Below are 15,703 nucleotides of genomic sequence, written 5' to 3' on the forward strand. Positions count from 1 at the left end.
TGGCCTAGTGTCATGGCTTCAACATTTGGTCCCTGGCTAGTGTTGTTCTCTTGTGAGTTTGTGGAAACTTATGAATAGCAGAAAGGGGCACTGGCAGGGCTCCGTCAGCTGGATCAGCCTCAGCAGGGCGCACGGATGTGGAAGCTACCACACAGACCGAGCCGCTTCAGCTGCCATGGTTCCTGGGCGTGATGGTCTGCTCCCACCCAAAGTTGCTTTCATCAGGAATTCTGAAGACCTGGGCTCCCATGTTCAGCCCAGTGCCTGGCTCCCCATCCAAACCTAAGCCCTGAGAGTGAGACCAGGAAGCTGTTCTAACAGCACAGTGTGGAAGTCTGCGCTCTGGTGGAGTTGGGGGTTTACTTTGGATGTGTAGAAAGTCATGAGGTTCTCTGGGTGGAGGGCAACTTGGAGCAGCAGTAGGCAATAAAACCTCTTCAGAGGGCTACAGTGCTACTCCAGGTTAGAGGTGCAAACAAGCCAACACAGCAGCAGAGCTGGTGCTGAGGAAGAACATGAGCAGCCCGGGAGAGGCAGGTGGTAAGGAACTGAGGTTGGAGCTCGGCCACGGGCAGCCTCCATCTGCCTGCGGCCTGTGGTCACAGCATCGGAAGATCTTGCTGCTGCTGCTGCTGCTGCTGCTGCTGCAGGAACATCCTTAAGTAAGATAGGTGCAGGGAACCTTTACCTCTGAGCATATATGCACATACACGGACCTTGTGACCATAACACAGTCGTTCCAAGGTTCCTTGGTGCAGAGAGGCAGTTTTCAAAGTCTGGGGCCCTCGGAGAGCAAGATTGCTTTTGCTCTTTTCAATCTTCAGTGAAATTTCTTCTTTGGATTTCTGGGTGTGTATCTGAGGTGAGCCCTTCCACACCTACACCTCACCTACAAGAAGCTGGAGGTTGTCTCTTAGAGTTGAGTTGTTTAGGGTTACTGCTTCCTGGAAGAAACCAGAGGAAGAGATCCACCAAGTGTCAACATGGGACAGGAAATCCACTCCCTGATACCAAAGGTTTTCAGTCACAGTGTGCCTGTGTGTCACAGAGGTTTTCAGTCACAGTGTGCCTGTGTGTCACAGAGGTTTTCAGTCACAGTGTGCCTGTGTGTCACAGAGGTTTTCAGTCACAGTGTGCCTGTGTGTCACAGAGGTTTTCAGTCACAGTGTGCCTGTGTGTCACAGAGGTTTTCAGTCACAGTGTGCCCGTGTGTCACAGAGGTTTTCAGTCACAGTGTGCCTGTGTGTCACAGAGGTTTTCAGTCACAGTGTGCCTGTGTGTCCCAAGCACTGGGAGGCTCATCTGTCCACCTAGAGCACCTTTCTGACCACACCATTGAAAACTGGAGAGGAACGCCTCTCTGTACACACAGATATGACCACCCCATACCGTGAACCCAGACAGCATCTAAGAGGAGCAAGCCTGGGGGTGTCTCCCTGAATTCTTACACCGGCGTGCACTAGACAGAAAGATCTCCACCCTTCCAGATGCTTCCAAGTCATGGTGCTCAGTGCCCTCCAGAGAAGCTTTGTACTTCGTGAGAAGTTCATTCATGAGGCCCAGGAGCGCCCACACAAACTTCTCCCTTTTTGTCATAGTCCTGCTTTCTTCTCCAGGGACAGGCCAGGTTCAGCTGCCCGTGATTTGCAGACCCCCACAGCCTGGGCCTATCCTGCCTCTCAGAGTTCAGACTCTGAAACCTTCACCTCCAATATTGCAGGGCTTTGGGAAGTGACTAGAGTCAGACAGGTCACAAGGGCAGTTCCTCATGGTGGGATTCATAACCGTGTAAGAGAAGAGTTTTCCCGTGCACACACCAAGGCCATGCGAAGACACAGGGAGAAGGTGGTTTCTTTCTTCTTGAACTTCCCAGCTTCTGGGACCATGACAGTTTCCTCTTTGGTCCTCATGGAGTTGGTGCAGCTCAAAGACACAGAGCCTCCTGCCAAGGATGCCATCCTCTACCGCCTTTCTCTGCATCAGAAACACACTTCCCACTCCCGGCTGTCCAGCCCTGGGCTGGCTCCAGATCGCCACATCTCCCTCATGTTCCTCAGGCAGAAATTACGCCTCTTCCAGAGACTCCATTTCCTACCCAGCCTTCCCTCCAACCTCGAGCTTCTGAGGACAGAAACAGCATCAAAAGTAGATAACAGCGCCTACTTTCTACTTCAGCTCTCGCCTGAGAGAAGGGGCTCGGGACACACCTACTGATCCCCCAAAGGAAATTGGCAAGGCCGCTTCACCTCCATCCTCCATGCCCAGGCCTGCTCACTTCCAGTTTTTGAAATAAGTGAGGTACCAGCAGACCAAAGGGTTGTTCTGCCTCTACTTCAGACTTTTCAAAGAACACCCGACATCTTCAGATCCAAGTTCAGGAGAGTTCTGACACTTTTAAACACCCCTTTACCCCAACCCAGTTCTCTTCTAATGCAACCACAAACCCCAGTGCAGACATACAGAGAGATAGACAAGTTAAAAAAAAAACATTATACACAGAGGAGATATAAACAGAAAAATAAACGCATCATGGACAAGAACTCATGCAGACACACACAAGCACATTCACACAATCATACACACTTCATTGTGAAGCAGACGTTGAGGTTTTCACAATATCTGGACATGTGCTTCAAGCTCCATCGTATCTATTTATAACTCTAACACATCAGGCCACCCCAGGCTTTCTCATGGGGAAGGAAAATGTTATCCAGGGCAATAGGCCTCCCCTTGCATCTGGCACTGACCTCAGGTGAACCCAAGCAGAATGCAGCCCAGCTTCCGCTTACACGTGGCCGAGTCCACAACAGACCACATTTGTCACAGCCGACACCTTGGCAAGGTGCCCACTCAGCTGTTGTTTCAGTACCAGGAAGACATGAAGAAGAGTGTGGAACCACACAGATGATTCCCAGGGAGGCCCTGGGTGCCTGGGTGCTGAAGTTGGACAACACAGCCCCACTCTGTTCCAAAGACATCACACTTCCTCTCCAGTTCCTCAGATCCAGCAGTGCCTGGCACCCTGACACTCCACAGAGCTGCCTCAAACCTGTCATGACCAACGGATGAGAAGCAAGCTGCGGGCTTAACCAGTACCTTAACAAGGGTCCCTGCGTACTTCCAGCTCTCCACTCATTTTCTTGGCTTCATGTAACCCAAACGGGCATTTTACTGACTTATATGGTGTTCTTTTGTCTTTCCCGATTGTTCCAAATCAAAATAAAGGGGCATGTGCAGGCCTAAGAAATGATCAGTGCACAGCCCCTGCTTCAGGAGGCTCACAATCTAGCAACATACACTGAGGTAGATGGAGTGAGAACTGGGTGCTTGGGGAACACCACAGAAGACTGCTTCTTCATCGCCAGAATGTAGAGCTCACCCACCCTGCAGCCATTTCTGTCTTCCTTCCCATCCTGCTCCTCTCTCATGCCCCCTTCCCTCCCTCGGCAATGCAGTGACAGACGGTTTATTAGAACCCTAAGGTGTCATGACAGGATCTCAGATGAGCAAATACAAACACAGGATAAGCATCCAGGCCTCCTGGTGTCTACTGCCAGGCCTGCTGCTGAGGATGTCTGTCACTTGAGTCCTCCCTGGCTTCTTCCCATAATGCCACACTGGTTTAGGGTCAGGGGAGAAGTGACTAGCCACAGCAGTGTCTACAAATCCTTCACTGCCTTCAATTCATCTACCTTCTCGCCTGACTCAAAACCCTGCTCAATAAATCACTGCAAGCCCTGGCAGCTATTTGCTTGGAATTTCAAATCACAGTTTAAGGGGAAGGGGTTGGAAATGAGTGTATTTATAAGCAATGCTTATTAGCCTGGCTCCTCTCTGGAGAAGGTAATTCTTTTTAAAAAATGCCATAAACGAAGCAATAATCACACAGGGATATGACATTATAACTCCGCACCCAGGAATAATTCAATTATCCTCAAAGGCTAGTTATTTTGACATGTGTATCTTCCCTGGGGCCTCTGGTTCTCAGTGCCAAACCCTGTTTTTACAATGCCCGCTGACAGCACATTGAACAGGTTTCCACAAAAGACCCTCAACCCCCGAGGAAACCCTTCAGCCATGGCTCCTCCAGGGTGTATTTTCAGATTCAAGTCCCTGTAGCTTTCCTTGAAGACACTCATGGTCAGTGGATTTTGCTTTCTTTGTTTTCTCCTCCAGGCCATGTTTTATCTTTTCAACAGATCCAACAAATTAAGTATACGAACCCCTAGCATGCCTCAGGAAAGAGGCAGACAACATACACCCGCTTTGGTTTGCAATAGAACCCCAACATTCTATTCAGTTCACAGAGACAAGGGTCTGAATCTCACAGTCCCAGGAAGTGTGGGGCTCCCGGGCAGAGCGGGGAGACTCTGGTCTCACAGGATGCCAGCTGCTAAGCAGAACAAAAGTGGGCCAAACCGCAAGGAATCTTCTGAAAGGAAGAGCAAGCTCAGCCTGTAAGTTTCTAGCTTAGTGGCCTGCAGCCTGACCAGTATTTAATACCCCTCATTCATTCACACTGTGTTGGTGAGCAGGAAAAAAATGGCTCTTTCCCCTGTTCTTGAGAAGCAAATTGCTCCTTAGGATTTTATATGGAACTCTGTCTCTCCACCAAAGCGCTGTGGGTATCTGAGGGTACCTGAGGCCCTGCTGCCTCTCACAGCAAATGATTAGTCAACACTGACAGGCATTTTCTCAAGCACGTGGCTCCTCATGAATCTCTGGTGGGCATATTTTGGAGTAGAGACTGCAGTTTTGAGGAGTCACGGGGAAGAAGGTCAGTGTGACTTGGAGTAGACTTAATCAGAAGAGAGAGCTGAGGAAAACAAGGGCCAGTGGGTGAAGGCCCCTGCCTCAGGATTGTGTCGTTGTAATCAAGTCACTCCTCAAACCAAGCTCTGGTGTATTTATCTGCAGTTCATTTCCAAAGCTTAAAACCTGTGGGCTTAGCCCACGGACCAGACAGTGCCAACGCTTTAATAAAACCATTGGACATGAACTCAGGGTCAAGCACTTTGAAACAGCACTAAGGAGGGTGAAAATGTGAAGTTTCGCTGACAGACCTGCCCATAGCAATCAGACAGTGAGCCAGTGGTGTGCACACATGGAAAAGACAAGTCCTGCACTTGTGTTCTGTAGGAGCTAAGATGGCCGCCCCCAGCCTATCCTGATGCTTCTGCCCCAACATGCAGAAACTGGTGGGTGAAGTTACATCAAGCTGTGATGGTTAGACTGTGGAAAGTCTCCCATGGGCTCCTGCATTTTAACACTGTTTGGGGAGGCTGTACAATCCCTGGAAAGGAGACCCTAGTTGGTAGAAGGAGGCCACCATTAGTAACCCTTGAACGCTTGGCCCAGCTCTGCTTCAGATCTGATTCTCTCTGCATTCTGCATACAATGTGAACAAGCTTCGAGCTCACCATGGAAGACCATCCACTCCAGCCACATGTCTCCCTTGACGTCAAATTATGAGCCCAAGTAAACATCTCTCCCCACAGTTGCTCTGTTAGGATTTGGTCATGGCCATGATAAAAGCTGTAGACCTGGAGGGTTGCTTTCGTGCTGTGTACTAGAAGTGCATATGTCTAACTACGTATACTTAAGTGTATGTGTTTCTTCATAGCTATTAAGTCACCGTATCCAACAACTGCTCAGTCCTCCAACTTACCTATCAGTCAATGGACACCTGGCATCTATACATAAGCCTATCTACCTACCTATAATGTACACCTTGCTTATAATAGATGTTTAGGTAAAATCAGGATGTCTACACACTAATGCCACAGGGTTATTATAGTGTGCCCCTTTGTGCTTTATTTTCCCAATCTCCTAGGATGAATGGTGTTTCTTACACTCTAATACCAGAGTTAATATTACTGAACAGTGATATATACCTGTAATCCCAGTGCAAAGAGACCAGGGCAAGAGAATCAGAAGATTGAAGCCAACCTGGGCTACTTAATGAGTTCCTGGTCTATATAAAGAAACATTGTTTCCAAAGATTCATATAATTGTAAGTTTGATAATGTTACTTGCAAGAGGAAGGACTAGTTTTCCAGTACACTAAAATCCAGGTCACTGGGGATGGTTCCTCAGTGACACCTGAGCTGTGTTAGTTCGGGGATTCAGACTCAGGCCATCATGGTGAAATCGTGACTTTCTCGTGTATAAGAATGGAAACGATAGGGTGTTGTATCTCGAAGCGTCTGGGTGGTTGTCTTGAGCCCCTTTATGTGACCCATGTACTAGCCCAAGTCAGTACCAGTATGTGGCCAGCACACTTGCCCAGGACATGCCTGGCTTGTGCTCAGATACCTACTTCTTGAGGTTCTTAACAATGCTTCAACAAGTGAACAAGTGCCCCTGTGTTTTTATTTTGCACTGAGCCCCACAGATTTCACAGCCAAATCTGAGCCTGGCACATGTTAGCTGATGTCATCCACCATATTATATACATCGTGCATTATTTTAAAGCTCAATACACGATCGAACTTACTAATTACCTTCTAAGAGATGAGTCGCCAACTACAGCAACTCTGGATGATTCAGTAATTGAAGAATGATAGTGAACAACAGGCTGAGCGGCTCCCTGCAAGCAATACAGGGTGGAGGCTGACGCTGGAGTGTGAAGAGAGGGGCCAGACAGTGAGAAGGGGAGAGTTGGTGGCTTGTCTGCCTCCTACCTGTATTCCCTTCAGAGGGAACTCTTTCTTTTGTTTATTTTTAACATCACTGTGTGTGTGTGTGTGTGTGTGTGTGTGTGTGTGTGTGTGACTTATTAGCTCCAAGCTAATAAGTACACTGCTTTTGACATTCACTCCTTGTGGGTGGTTGATCCGCTGAGCAGGGTGATTGAAAATATCTGGTCTGAATGTGGTCCAGTAGCTACACCTGTCTGGCTGGCTTTATCTAGTCATCCCCAGGGACAGACTTTTAGAAAAGTCATTAACATAATCTAGCCTTGATTTACCCAAGTGTGTTTAAGATTCTCCATGACAGTTCCCTGAAATGACTTGGGTGAAAGGCTTGCTTGCCACAAAACAGGAGGAAGTAAATGGTTATCATGGTCATTAGCTAATACAACATGTCTCTGTCATAAGAAAATGATTGCTGTGTTTACAGCTGTATCTCCCCTTCCTCTGGAAGCACTGCCAAGTGGGCAGATGAGAACCATCTCTTGCCTGTGTGCCACAATTTCCAGCCCCTGAGACAAGGATGCTGTGGATGATCTCAGAATGTGGTGCCGGGAATCATTTCTCTGTTCCAAGGTCTACCCTGAGCCTGGTAGAACCAGCTAGACTTTGCCAAGGGCTCATAGAGATGGTTAAACTATGAGAGACAACCTCATATAAAATAAACGCACTGAACACAAGAACATAAGGTGCAGAGCCAACTTGAGAAACATCTCCTTGGGGATGTTCTTCTATTGGGGGGAACCAATAGAGGAAACAAAACTGATCAGAAGTTTACCTAGGATCCTGGAACCTGAGGTTCGGCAGCCCACTTGGTAAGCGAGTGTTACCAAGCCCTTTAATCAATACCATATCCACACTATAGGCTGTGAGTCCTGAGGAGGCAAAACCTTCTAACTGATAGCCAGTCTACCCCATCACCTAACTTTCAAGGAAGCTGCAAGATGTGCCCCACCCCAGGTCCACCTCAGGCGGCCAATCCCCTGGCTTTTCTCATATGTCCCAGGTTTTCTGTAGTGTTTGCCTTCTTCAGCACCATGGATGCATGGTTAGACTTCCCGTCTGGGCTGGGCTGTTCTACCCTAGAAGACACACACTCTCTCAATGATTCTTGCAGAAGATGAACTACCAACTTAGCTCTCAAGGAACTCTCCACAACTCTTGTTTTACACTAGGGGCTTAGCACCGTTCATGCCCCAGACAACTTAATTTTGATGATGTTCCTACATTTGCTTATTTAGTGATTAGCTTCCTCCTGAAATAAGAGAACTAGACTGTATTTTCGTGGTTAACTTGCCTTGTAACCATCTATGCACTAAATTTAAGAAAAATGGAATCCATATGTTTCTAGCTTATTTGTTATTTTAAAGCCATCAAAACATTTTAACAGCTGCTTAATGCCCAAAAATCATTTTGATGTTTCTTAATAGGATCCCAAAATGTTTTGCCTTTAAAAAAATTAGCAAAACAAGAGAAGAATCTGGTAGCTGTGCTTTATGAATGAGAAATAGAGCAAAACACCCAGCCTCTGTCACCAGCCTTCACAATATAGTCCCACCTCTCTGTCACCAGCTGGCTAGCAGTGTACCTATCCATCTACAAAGCTGCGCTGGCCCCGGGATAGCTTCCTCCAGATCTGAACAGAAGTCATGAGTCACATAAGAAGGGTACCCACAAACATGGGTTTGGTTGTTATTCTGGGGACATCTCAGAGCCTAGGCAAGAAAGTCCCAGACTCTTGACTTCCTCAAAGGGTACCATTGGCCTCTGCTCCTGTCTGCCCTCCTCTGAACACTCCACCAAGTGGACAGGTAGGAAGTGTCCAGGGTCCACATCTGCCCGTACGTCATATCATAATTCCAAGCCACAGAGAGCACCAGTCCAGACTCAAGATGGACTTATACATTAGTCTATAGATACATCAAGGCAGAGCATTCATAGATCAGGGAGAGGAACACAGCATACACCCTGTGGTGATGAGGTCCATGGTGTCCTCTGCTACCTTCCTGTCTCAATCTTAGGCTTCACCACCACCACCACCACCACCACACTGTCTTAGGCTGTGAGCATTCTTGCTTGTTTAAGACTGTCCCTACCAATTTCTCACCATGCAGCAAGCATGGAAGAGTCAGTGGGGGTCTCAACATCAAGACAGGAAATGAAAATTAAACCAACCTGGAGAGTCAGAGATGATGATGCATCTCTCAAGATTTGGATGAATGATGAGTCTGTGCTGCAGATTGGAATTCCCCCAGCTCAAGCCCTGAGGCTTATGGGAGCCTCAGGCCAAGTTCAGGACCAGAGACAGTGCCCACCCAGATGATAAGAGCTCAGGAAGAGACTGAGGGACAGCGTGGTGATCAAATTATCCTTTGCTGTAAGAGGACACTACTGGAAAAATCATGGCAGACTTTGCACACTTCTTCACAAAATAGGGATGCCTGATTATAAAAGAAATTGATTTGCTACATTGCCTTGTGTTTGGATTCTCTCAAATGATTTTAAACTACTTCAGATGTCTTCTCCGGAGCTGCCTTTATTCACACAAAAGCAAATTCCTAAACTGTTTCAAATACATTTCTACTGTTCTGTCTGGAGTTTCTCAAATTATTTCAGCAGAACCCTGAAAGAAAATCAGAGGAATGTATTTTCTGCCTTCCAGTCTGGATTTGGGGGAGCCCAAGAGACAGCCCTAGGGATGGGTTGGATGGCTTTGGGTTCCAGCCAGTGAGGTACCTGGTCCTCAGCCAAAGAGATAAACAGATGTTTAACGGGTCTGAGCCACTTCTCAGATCTTTGTTTAATGGTGGCTATTGCTGGCAGTCTTGCCTTCACATCTGCACTCCCATCAGCGCTGCAAAGCCACAGACCCACCTGCTGTCAGGAGGCCAAGGAAAGCCCGAGCAACAAGTTCCTGCCCAGGACACACCTCTAGGAGAGCTGAGGTCTTCCTTTTCCTTATTCGACCTCTGAAGGGTCTGGAGAATCGGGGGAGGGGGGCGGGTCTGGAGAAAACACTGTTTCCATTTGCATGGGAGGAAACACTGTTTCCATTTGCATCCACCTGTGCTAACTCTCTGCTTGTCAGCTCCTACTGTCCCCAGAAAGCCGCCTTCCATGATCCAGGCAGTCCCTCCCTTAACCTGATACTACCAAAGCTAAGGGGCCTCCAGTCAGCCACAATGTCACTGGGAAAGGGTAAGCAGGCTTCTAGAGTCCACCCCTTTTGGGAACTAAAATGGAAAGACCCTGCTGCCTAGCTCAGAAGCATGAGTGACACATAGATCTGGAGCAAACATCAGGATAAAGTTGCTATGATGCTCCGCAGTGAAAGAAGCCCCGGAGTGGAGTTAGACCCTGTCTTGTTCCTTCACGCCCCTCCAGGCCATCAGCCACCTGTAGCCAGTGTAGAAATCCATCCAGTTTCTGTCAGAATGTGAAACGGACAGATAAAGCCAACCTACACTGCATATATGTGAGGGCCTGAGGCCAGCTGCCTGTCCAAACCCAGGTCTGGTGGATGTGAGGACTATAGAAGCTGACAACTGAGACTCTATGCTGAAAAGTCAAGTTTTTCCTTTCCAGGCTGTGTAGACACTTCCCAGATCAGCTCTACAAATTCGTACATGAGACAGTGTCTAACAGACAGTAGGTATTCAAAATTGTCATCATTAAATTTAGAAAAGCCAGTAAGATGGCTCAGTGGGTAAGAACGCTTGCTGATAGACCCAACGCCCTGAGTTCAATTCCCAGATACTGCATGCTGGAAAGAGAAAACAGACTCCTGAAAGTTGTCCTTCGACCTTCACACGTGTGCCACAGCATGTATACACTCACATGCACACACATATACACATATTCACACACACAGGCACATACACACACATGCACACACATGAGCACACACACATACACATACATAACCACACACGCACATACGATAACTAATTAGATTAAAATTTTTAAAGCAATAAAATTTAGGAATGGTGTGGCCTGCATGTGGAATGTGTCTTAGACACATATAACCACAGAAGAAACGTGGCCTAAGTGCCAATAACATCTCCTCACAGGCAGAAACGCCTGTTCCTCAACACTCCCAGAGCCAATACTGACTCCCCAACCTTCCAGCTGACTGTTACACAGACAGGTGGCACAATCACAAGGAAGAGCTCACTGCCAAGATTCGGGGCTGAAGCTTGGGTCACAAAAATCTTATTGTCCCTCCAAGGGCCACTTCATGTTTCTAGCCCAGCGCACAGCAGACACTCCACCATCATTTTCTGCCTTTATTTTGTTCTTCCAATCCATGAGCTAGACACTAGCCGAACAGCTTGATCTCTGTGCTGTAAACCCATCGCCCACACACATAGCTTCCATGAATGTTGTGTTCCAAGAACACATTTGCCTTGTTTTATAACCACCAGCCCCACTGCATCCTGACTGTGCCCTGCCCAGCATGGGAGCCCCTGACTCTGCCCCGCCCAGCATGGGAGCCCATTGTAACTCAGTCTAGAATATTACTCTGCGTTTGAGCCCTGTGAGGCTGCACAGTGACTGGTTCTCAACTCGTACATTTCCAAGACTTTGAAGCTCGTCGTCTGCATGTCTTAATGAACTTATGCTCAACTCCTCCTTCCTTGTGGACACGTGGACCTTGGGGCGGGGGGCTTCTGCATCCTGTTGATGCTTTCTCCTCATTCCCAGAAGTTATCCTTCTGCTTTTTGTCTAAGCTCAGCTTGAAGTCTGGAAACTTCTCTTAGCAGCAATCTGTAGATAGCAAAGGAACTGATATTTTATCTTAGCTATACACAAAATATGTAGAGCACTTGTCAAAAAGTATGAGAGAGAGAGAGAGACAGAGAGAGCATGAATGGGAGCATGCATGTATGTGTACACACATGTGCATGCACATATGTGCATGTGTGTGCATGCCAGTAGAGACTATGGGTTTACATCAGGTGTCTTTCTCAATCACTTTCCACCTGGTAGTTTGAGACAATCACTCACTGATTCCACTAGGCTGGCTACAGTGAGCTCTAGGACTCTTGTCTGCCTCTTTCTTCCAAGTACTAGCCACAGCTGTGCACCTCTGCTCACAGCTTGTGTCTGAGTCCCAGGGATCTGTCCTAGTCAGGGTTCTATTCCTGCACAAAACGCCATGACCAAGAAGCAAGTTGGGAAGGAAAGGGTTTATTCAGCTTACACTTCCACATTGCTGTTCATCAACAAGCACTCTACTGACCAAACCAATCCACAAAAGCACATGATTTTTCATAGTCTAGACTCACATAGAATTTAATTCTATAGCGTTTTCCTTTTGTAAAATCAAGAAGTTTTATTTTAGGTAATAACATAAATATCTGTGGTCACTCGTCTCTTACAGTTCACCTTGGAGTTAGCGGTCGTTGTCTCCTGACAGGTAGAAATAATACAGAAAAAGTAGCTTCCCCCCACCCACCCCCACCCCTTCGCTGGCAAAGCCATCTTCACCTCAACATGGGTCAGATGGCAAGAGACACAGAGGATAGGGACCTCCAGTAAGCAGGAAATCTGAGTCTCCCAATGACCCCAATGTCCCCATTCCTGCCCCAAGGTCTACATTTGTACAAAAGAACTAACAATTTCTGCCACCATGGCTGGCACTTCCTAGCCATCCCCAGCAGAAAGACTAAATCACGATGAAGTGAGCACACACACAGCTCTTTGAAGACAGTAGTCACATAAATCTAAAATAAGAGATACTGTTAATATCCTAGCGTCAGTGACCTTGGGTGACCTTCCCCTCACAGCTCTGGCCTCCTCCTGCTCATCAGCTCCTTGGTAGCCTAATTGTTGTAGCGTGTTTTCCATCCAGCCTTCTGTTATTTTTATCATATGGTTCTCCACCATCTGCTCCGAGCGTCTACAGGTGACATTGCTCTTTGCAAGGTAAGGTCTGCTCGCCACCCAAGCTTCATTCTCTCCTACTATGTGTAGTCCACATCAGGTGTGGTTCCTGGAAGCAGGTGGGATACAAATCAAATCCCTAATGCGCAAACAAGTGTTTATATAAAAGTGAGACAGAAAATAGAGCTAATTCCTCAAAAAAAAAAAAAAACCTATAAAGGCCTCTTAACATAATCTTAGATTAATGATCTGTACATTTGACCTGAATAGCGATGATGAATAAGGGATGGGTTGGACAGATGGCTCAGCCGTAAAGTCCTTGTTGTAGCAGCAAAAGAACCTGAGTTCAGTACCCAGAACTCACATAAAAATGTCGCTGGGGCATGGCAGCTAGCTGTCAAAATACAAGTGGGTCCTGGGGTTGCTGGTCAGCCAACTTAGCCTGATCAGTGTGTTCCAAGCCAGTGAGAAAGAGGACAGCATACATGCACAGCACACACTCACCTCCCACGATGAACAGTAAACCTTCACTGCGATCATTCCCCACCCCCAGGTTAGCTGAATGGATCATCCTTGGGAGCAGGATGCCAGGCATTGCTTCCTGGGTGTTGGCCAACCTCACCTCTGAAGTCACTATTGCCTGGGACCTTCCTCCTTATGTGTAGCGTCAAACACACCTCAAGGGTTGTTAAAATACTATTTTCTAAAAACTGTAAAAAGAAAACCACGATTTTCATGAACTGAAAGATGGATGTGTCGAAGATTTTATTTGACTTGTTGATTAAATAGCGAAGAAAATCAGGCAGATGTCACAGCGGGTTCAACAGGAAGCTGAAGACACATGAGCGTGTGGACTGGGAGGAAGATGAGTGGCCGTTGCCACCAGGAGGGACATCGTTGGGAGACCGACCGCCAGAGTTTATTTGCAGGTCTCCACACTGTGATCATTTTGCATTGCTAATTAGAATAATTATAATCATGCTACTACCAGGCCGCTAACAATTCGCAGATTACAGAAAGAGCTCAACAACACTTAATAGCAAGAGCCTGAAAACCCAGAAGGTCGCTCTGTAAACAGTGCACCGCTTTCACTGAAGACACCAGCAAGCTTCACGGCTTGTTCTGGTTCCACACGGGGGGAGCATAGCCCCCTATTCTTTATCCTCTTTCTGTGCTCAGCCCTTGGCTTTCCACTTCCCTCTGTTGGCCTGACATCAAGTACTTGGGCTGAGTTCTAGTTCCCCGCGGAGTCAGTGGACCCACTCACTCCTCCCTGCTGAGTTTCTGATCCCAGGCGGGGGTCAATGTTCAGTTACTGCATCTGACCTTGGTATCCAGCAAAAGCCAAAAGTTTTACTTTGGCCAATGCTACATAAAGACACAGGAAAGGCAGCTTCCTGGTTCAGTGAAACAGGGTCTTGGGCTCTGGGTACTGTTTCTTCTTTCTATCCAGCTGTAGAAACTTGAGTGTATGTCCTCAGTTTATCAAATATAATTTACTGTTAAATTCGCCATAGGCACAGCCATTAGAGTTCAGTCAAAGAAACAAAGCTAGCTGGCCATCCAGAGGCCAGGGTCCATCCGCAGCTGACTCCCATCTCACTGTCCCTGGGCATCACACCTGAATTTTTACTTGGTTTCTAGGATTCCAAATTCAGGTCTTCATTCTTGCGAGTCAGGTTACGATTGAGTGGAATACCCATACCCCTGGCCCATGAGGTTAATCTCGACGGTCTCTACGATAGGATCTAGATTACAATGGAGATAGTTGTCTCTAGGCACATCGCTGAGGGTGTTTCCCAAAAGGCTTACCTGAGGTGTAAAGATGCATCCTAAATAGAAACAGAACAATCTGTAGGACCCTGAGCTGACCGAAAGGGAGAAGAAATGTGAACACTAGCATTCCTCCAAAATACACACACAGTGTGACCAACTGCCTCACACCCCTGCCACTGTGACTCCCTGCCTTGGTGGGTGGGACCTCAAACTGTGAGCCAAAACAAACATTTTCCTCCCGGAGGTTCTGTGGTTACAGCAATGGGAAAACGGTAATGAATACAGCCACTGTTCTGTGAGGAAAGACAGATGACTCAAGAATTGGATCTTATCCTCCTCGGCTACGGACTGGAAAACTCAGCTACAGACTAAAGCACAGTTATATGAAAAGCAGCCATTGCTTCTGACACAGCTTGCTCTGCAAGCTGCCATTTGGCGGACCCTCCACCCTGCCCAGATCTGACATTCGAAGCACTTTAGCCTCCTTTACCCTGGCAATATGGCAGAAGCTCACCATAGCTTCCCAAAGTACAAAGCTCTGTGCAAGGCAGTGTGATCAGTGTGCCTCGTACCCAATTCGGACAGCACACACACCTATCAGTTCATTGTTTTTTCAGAACTGGAGCCTGTGTCATAAGCCCATTAGCGTTTGATTCCAGCTAATTAGGCATCTTGTCACGGGTCAAGAAGAACTTGTAGGAATTCATTTTAATGATACTTAATAACATTATTTTCTTATGCACAAAAACCAATTTTAGTTGTCTGTCAACCCCATACTGAGATCATAGCAAAATTTGGTCCGAAACATCAAAAGCACAAATATCTAGTGCCATATGTACTTTGAGAAGAATACATTCCGGGAGGCTCAGTAATAAAATAGACACGGCTCTTTTCACACACACACACACACACACACACACACAGAGAGAGAGAGAGAGAGAGAGAGAGAGAGAGAGCACTGAAAAGCATATTCGCAAGGTGCCTAAGCTGGTACTTGTGATGTGCTTGTCAGGGTCAGGAGGTCGGAGACAGACATGTGATAGGAGAGCCATTGCTCTCCCTTCCAGTCATGGGAGGCTGTGGTCTCAGCACCTTCAGAGTCAAATAACTAGTCGAGTTCTGCCATAATCCTCTGAAGCACATGCTAATGGGTCAGGAGCCACACATCTAAAATGTTAATACGTCAGAGATAAAGCCTAACTTGAAGCCAGTAGAAAAGCACAGAGCATGCTCTGCCCAGCTCCTCCTCCTCAGCCTCTATTTCTCTCAAGGGTCTCAGCCCTTATGAGCATCTTCCTCCATCCATCTTCCCGTGTTCATCTGCTCAGGATCTTCCTGGCTCTTCCAC

This window comes from Micromys minutus (genome assembly GCF_963924665.1).
Source record: "Micromys minutus genome assembly, chromosome: 7".
NCBI lineage: Eukaryota > Metazoa > Chordata > Mammalia > Rodentia > Muridae > Micromys > Micromys minutus.